Here is a 7,462-nt window from a genome sequence, read left to right on the forward strand (position 1 = left end):
CATTACAAAACTTCGCTCCGGTGATTTTACCACTGGAGATGTAAGTCCGGCATTTCATGATCTCGGTCCGATGTTTTAAATATATGAGTAGGGTGGTATGGAATTAGTAGTCTACAGTCCGGCGTGTCACTGTCTAAATAAGCAATCCAACATTGTAGAAATGCAGTCCGATATTTGTCGTAAGTCCGACAAATAACATCTGCGGTCTGGCGAAAGTATTATTGGGATCCGTCCAAATGATTTGTTCGTACGCTGAAGATACGGGAAGGGGTATTTTCGTCAAAAAATGTATCACTCTTTGAATTGGGGGTATTAGTTAGAAAAGATGGTTTTTGAGAAAAAGAGTGGGGGTAGAGTGTTTAGAAATCAATGAGTTTACGACGAAAATATATTTATTTTCTATATTTTTCACTATATTTACCCAAATCACTATATTTACCTAAATAAAAAAATCAACGAGTTTAGGATAAAAATGCCCTTGCTTTCTCTCTTCTCTTCTATTTTGGAGTCACATTACTCTCTCTCTACCCACACTCTCTCTCCCAAAGCAAAAACTCACTCTCTCTCTCTTTCTCTGGTAATGCAGTCCGACACATAGGGTACCGGACAACAAAAAATATTTCGATATGACACGCTTTGTGCTAGACTACATTACCGACCTTAACTCAAATTCTAACCAATCCGATACACTAGGTACTGGACTGTGTAAGAAGCCACATTACTGGAACTCCAAGTGGTGCAACCAATGGTTTAAAAAACGGATCGGTGACTCGGATCGGGCTCCCAAAAAACCGATCCGGATCGGCGAATCGGCTATCCGGATCGGGAATCGGATGAATCGGTCAGAATAAAGCTTAAAAAAAATCCGAAAAAATTATTAAAATTCATTATAAATATTTTTTTTTAGGAATTCAATAAGAAATGAAGGTACTCCATTAAGAATTTTCATGTTTTTGAATGAATATGCGAATATTGATATGTTCTTTCCCTGCATGAACCGCCATTCATCATTTAATTTACATCACACAAAAGGATAAACATAGAATTATCATGGAATAAGTATATCAACATACATGGACTACAATAAAGTATAAAATTAGTAACATATGATCTAAAAATAAAATGATAGACGACGTTATTGTTCTTCTTGGTCACGCTGGTGCCATTGATTGAATTCGTTTAACAATTTATTGATTCGATCTAAAAACGAATCATCGATATTAGCAAGCGTCTGACGATTCCCAAATCCCTGAGTATTAGTATTTTGTTGTGTTCCCAATCTAAAATCCCCGAAGATTGTCCATCTTTCATGCTCACCTGCACTGTCGTGCTCATCCCTACACTGTTGCTGTTGGGACTTGATATGTGAATAATATGGCTGGGATAAGGTGGCTTCAGAATCATCATCTCTCTCATTTTCTCTGTGAATAATATGGATTAAAAAAAAAAAAAACAAATTTTCAAAAAAATCGATCATGGATTAAAAAAAAAAATCACAAATTTTCAAAAAATTCTATCATGGATTACAAAAAAAAATTCGATCATGGATTAAAAAAAAAAATCACATATTTTCAAAAAATTCTATAATGGATTACAAAAAAAAATTCGATCATGGATTAAAAAACAAAAATCACAAATTTTCAAAAAATTCAATCATGGATTACAAAAAATTCGATCATCGATTACATAAAATTCGATCATGGATTACTTAAAATTCGATCATGGATTACAAAAAAAAACAAACAAAAAAAAACAAAAAATTCAATCGTGGATTACAAAAAAAGAAAAAGACAATTCGTTCATGGATTACAAAAAATTCAATCATGGATTACAAAAAACTCTATAATGGGTTACAAAAAAAGCAAAAAACAAAAAATTCGATCATGGATTACAAAAAAAAAAAAAAACATTTCGATCATGGATTACAAAAAAAAAACAAACATTTCGATCATGGATTACAAAACATTCGATCATGGATTACAAAAAATTCTATCATGGGTTACAAAAAAAAAAACAAAAAATTTGATCATGGATTACAAGAAAAAAAAACAAACATTTCGATCATCGATTACAAAAAAATCGATCATGGATTACAAAAAATTCTATCATGGGTTACAAAAAAAAAAAAAATTCGATCATGGATTACAAAAAAGAAAAAAAAAAATTCGATCATGGATTACAAAAAAATCGATCAAGTATTACAAAAAAATCTATCATGGGTTACAACAAAAAAAAAAAAAAAATCCTTACAGGACTCACCGATTCCGTACAATGAATCGGCGAGTCACTGTGCATAATCGTCCGGTTCTCTCTAGAACCGGACGATTCCCGTTTTTTTCGTCAATTCGATCCGTCCATGGCGATTCTGGAGTCGAACCGGGCTCGGCATTTTTTTAAACACTAGGTGCAACACACTGGGTGACAGTTCGAAAATTTTTTATAGTCTGGTACAGAGACCAAATTTCTTTGCGGTCTCGCACTTTTTTATGCAGGCACATAAAAATTTCAGTTTGCACCCTATGTGCCGAAATGCATTACAAGAGAATGAGAAAGAGAGAGAGAAAAACCGAGACAGTGTGTGGGTAGAGAGATCGTGTAGGTAGAGAGACTCCAAAAATAGAAGAGAAAAGAGAAAGTAAATGCATTTTTGTCCTAAATCCATTAACTTTTTGATTTGGTACAATATTGGGGTTTAGGGTGACACAAAATGTTTTGGGGGTAAGATGTATAGAAAGTTGTATCGGAGCTATTTATGATTGAAAAAAATTTATATAGAGCGAGGCTATAAAAATCAAATTAGAGCCCACTTCAAAATTTTCACTATAAGAGGTTGTTTTGATGTTCAAATTGATCATCTCGGCATCAAGATGCATGGATATGAGAAAAAAATGGACTTCAAGTTTTCAAAATAGTGCAACTTGTAATATATTTTTGGACCGTCAATTTTTAAGATTTTCAAATTTTCATAAATCTGTTCGATCTACACTATTTTTTAAGCTTTAAATTTTAATATTAAATATGAAAATATATTTTAAAGCTAACACAAAGATTTCTAGAATTAAAACCACATTTCTTGACACTATTTGAAGTTACGTTTTACTTTGGTTTTTTTAAAGCCTCGGCTCTATACAAACCACACCTTTTGTCATTTGGGATTGTTTACAATAAGATCATTTACATTTACTACAAGAAGTCACAATTATTTACAATCATCTGATGTGAAATCTGATAGCTTCATGTATGACAAAGTTTAAAAAATTTTATTTTGAACTTTGAGCTTGGTCAATGAAATAAATGCAGCCACACAATTTTCCATCCAATCGTTAAGATTAATTGTAATCACCTTGACTAAACGTAAATAGTCTTATTTTATACTTTCCCTTATAATTTACCTTGTAATTTATTGATGTAAAGTACACCTCAAAACTTATTTAGAAGAGAGTGTTACGGAGTTGCAAAGCACTTCAATTAATCATCTCGAACACGTGATGTGTAGATGTGAAAAAAATGAATTTCAAATTTTTAAAATAGTGTGTCTTGTATTTTTTCTAGACCGACTATTTTCAATATTTTCAAGTAGTTATAGGTATGTTCGATCTGTTTTATTTTGGGATTTCATATTTTATAATTAGGGATGAAAGTAGATTTTGAGGTCACAGGACTTCCAACCGATTCTAGTGAATTATGGCGTGCGCTTCACTTTTACAATATAAGGTCGGCACCCTATACAAATTTCACGATTGTTTTTGCACCACATGAGATTTCTCTATCACATTTTCTTTTTTGGGGAAGTTTCCTCATATACTTATTAAATTAAAAATCACTTATATTTTTATGGGATTGTATACTATGATATAATTTACCATTGTTACAAAGAGGTCATAATCACACCTAGATATTAAATTTCAAATTAGATGGCTTGGAATGTGTCATGAGGTTTGAAAAAATAAATTGAACTTTCGATCTAATCAATGAGATACTAAAAAACATACAATTTTAAGTCCGACAAATATGAGCGATTGTAACCTTGTACTAAAAACAAATAGTCTCTTTGAATATTATTTTATTTTTGTTTTTAGTAAATCCCAATATAACCTCATTATCAGATCTAGAACACCCTAAAGAGCTATTTACCACTAATAGGATTGTTGCACTTTCCTCATGAGCTCATGAGACCGGAGCTAAAGTGCCATGGTTCTACTAGATCCTTACCGATAATCCTCCTCCCCAAAAGCGCTTAGTCTTTGGGGTCAACATGCTTAAACTCGCTTTTAGGCTCGTTGCACTAAGAGCTAAACTCGCCGAGGCTAGTAGGGGTGGCAATGGGTTGGGTTGGATCGGGTCCGGACCTAGACTCAAAAATATAGTGTGGAATCCGGATCAGACCCAAAAAAAAAAAGATATATATATATGTGTGTGTGTGTGTGTGTGTGTGGGAAAAGCTTGGGTGAGCCCACTAGCTCACGGAATAGTATAAGCCCAATGGCCCAGATTGAATTTGGACAGATCTGACGGTTGAGAGTATTTGAGTTTTAATTTTTTTTTTAACAAATCCAAATCATTTGAAATTTTAGGTGAATATTCTTCTCATCAAGTCGCACCTAATAAAAAATATAAAAAAAAATAATCCTTAAAATAAAAATGACCAAATACCTTCAAAAATTTATGAGGGTATTTTGGTCATTTTGTTTTCACGTAAATTTTTTTTAAAAATATTTTTCAAATATTCCCTTATTTTTTATCAACACATGTCTAAAATTTTAAGTAATTTGGATTTGTAGAAAAACAATTAAAATTCAAATACTATTGGGTATCTGTGATCATTAGATCGGCCCAGATTCAATATAAGCCGTTGGGCTTATTTTTTTTCTGTGAGCTAGTGGGTTCACCCTAGCATCTTAATATATATATATATATATATGGGTTATGTTAGGGTGCTCACACTAAAGACCAATTTATCATTGTACTCAACAATTTTGGACACTTCTATACCTTTATTTTGTACATGAAGAATTTTTTTAATAAAGGTATTTTTTATCATTAGAAAGATATAACATCATCCACATGGGGTGTAACATCACCCAGGTGGAATATTAAATGTCACTAGTATGCTCCAAGTAGGTGATGTCACACTCTATATGGATGACATCACACCCTCCTAATAACAAAAAATATCTTTATTAAAAAATTCTTCATGCCCAAAACAATGGTATAGAAGTGTTAAACACATTTCATATATTGGGACCTAAAAAATATTACCATACCCGGATCCAAATAGTTATCGGGTCCAATGTGACCAGATCAGACCCATTGGGTCCAATTTTGGACCTATATCTGGACTCAAATTAGGTCTACCCCTTGAGTCCCGGGTCGAGATTAGGTCTACCCCTCAAGTCCAGGTTGGGTTTGGGTCCATTGCCATCCCTAGAGGCTTGCTAGTTGGTAGGCAACTCTCTTATACTCGTTTAATCCTTGCCTTTGTAGATACAAGAGGCATTTTTGAGAGCCTAGCAGTTCAAGCACCCTTTTTTTATCCTTATCCCTTTTTATAATGGAAAATGTTTATATAAGGATGCAAGCTTATAATGTAGAACTACGGATGCCCCTTAAAAATCCATCGGAAAAAGTAGTTTTAATGTTAAAAAACTATTTGATTGATCATCTCGACATCGAGATGTATGACTATGAAAAATAAAAAAATTAAGTCTCAAAAATAGTGCATTTTACAACATATTATCTACACCGTCCATTTTCAAGATTTTCATATGTTTATAGATCTACTTGATTTTAACTATTTTTTAAATTTAAAATTTTATAATTAGATATAAAAATAGATTTTGAGATAATCCTAAGAATATTTTACATCAAAATTATATACCATGATAAAATTTGAAGGTGTACCTTACCTCCACACCTACGGATGCATCCGTATGCCAACTGCACCCTTTTATAATAGGGATCTAAGAAGGGTTGTAAGGTAAATTGTTACGCATTTTAAAACAGTAGCACTTCCGCTACAGATGATATCTTGATTTTTTTTGATGCAAATAAAGACCAGATCAAGAATCTGAGTACTGTCCTCCTCTGTTGCCAGCTTGTTTTGGGTCTCAAAATAAATTTCTACAAAACATTGTTAGTAGGTATTGGTTGCTCCATTGGAAAGGTGAGTCTCTAGCCTCTACACTTGGTTGCAAAATTGATAAGTTTCTTCTAAAATATTTAGCAGTTTCTATCTCAGATTGTAAGCTTTCTCAGGCCGCTTGGGGTCCTCTCATTCATAGATATCAAGTTAAATTAGATTTATGAAAGATCAAAACTCTACATTTCGGTGGTTGTGTAACTTTGGTTAAATCAACCTATGATAACTTTCCTATTTATTTAATGTCTGCTCTACAGATGCCTAGTGAAGTTTATCTAAGGAAATGTGGATGATAATCAGAGAAAAAATCATTTGGTTAATTGGGATCGGGTTTGTATGCCAGCTAAACTGGGAGGTTTGGGTATCAGAAATATTAAACTTATGAACTAGGCTCTTTTGTTCAAATGGTGGTGGAGAAGTTTTCATGATTCTTCTCATCTTTGGGAAGTTGTTCTGACTGCTAAGTATGGCTTTGATTTTATCTCTCACTCTATCAAAAGAGGCAGAGGAGGTAGGTATATCTCACAGATTTGAAAGGATATTTTCAATTGCAAGAGAATACTCTTCAATAATATCATATGGTTAATTGGCAAAAGGGATAAAACTTTATTTTGATTTAATAAATGGCTTGGTGATAAACCATTTTATTCTTTATTTTCATATCTGTTTACAAAAATTACTCAGCCTAGTGCCAAAATTTTAGAGCTGGTTTCTTATTCTAATTCGAGAATAGTGTGAGATATTGGATGTATTTATAATAGATTCCCAGATTCAGTCATACTTCAGCTTCAAAATCTCGACAACCTCCTTGACCAGGTCTATATTTCTCCAAGTTTTGACGATTACATTATTTGGGAGATTGAGACAAATGGAGTGCTCTCGGTTACATCAACTTATAGGCTACTTTTCATGGATAGGGCTTGCAATATTAACTGCACCCTCGTTTCAATTTGGAAGCAGTCTATTCCGGTTAAAATGCAAGCTTTTCTCTGGGTTTCCCTACAAGGAAAATGACGATCGACAATTTGCACAAAAGGGGAAAAAAATTGACAAACATTTTCTTGATATGTGAAAGTGATGAAGAAACTAGCATCCATCTGTTCTTACATTGTCCTTTTGCTGCTCGCTTATAGAACTAGGCTTTCTCTTTGATACCGATGAGCCTTATCAATGTTATTAATCAGCTCTCTGTTCTAAGATTACCAAAAAAAGGTATTGTCATTTGGAAAATCTTTAGAAGTACTATTCTCTGGCAGATATGGTTAGAACGTAATAGAAGAACTTTTGATGGGGTCAATTTAAGTATTGAAAGGGGTTAAAAAT

This window comes from Amborella trichopoda, chromosome 12 (assembly GCF_054954075.1).
Source record: "Amborella trichopoda isolate Santa Cruz 75 chromosome 12, AtrichopodaSantaCruz75HAP2 v2.0, whole genome shotgun sequence".
Lineage (NCBI taxonomy): Eukaryota > Viridiplantae > Streptophyta > Magnoliopsida > Amborellales > Amborellaceae > Amborella > Amborella trichopoda.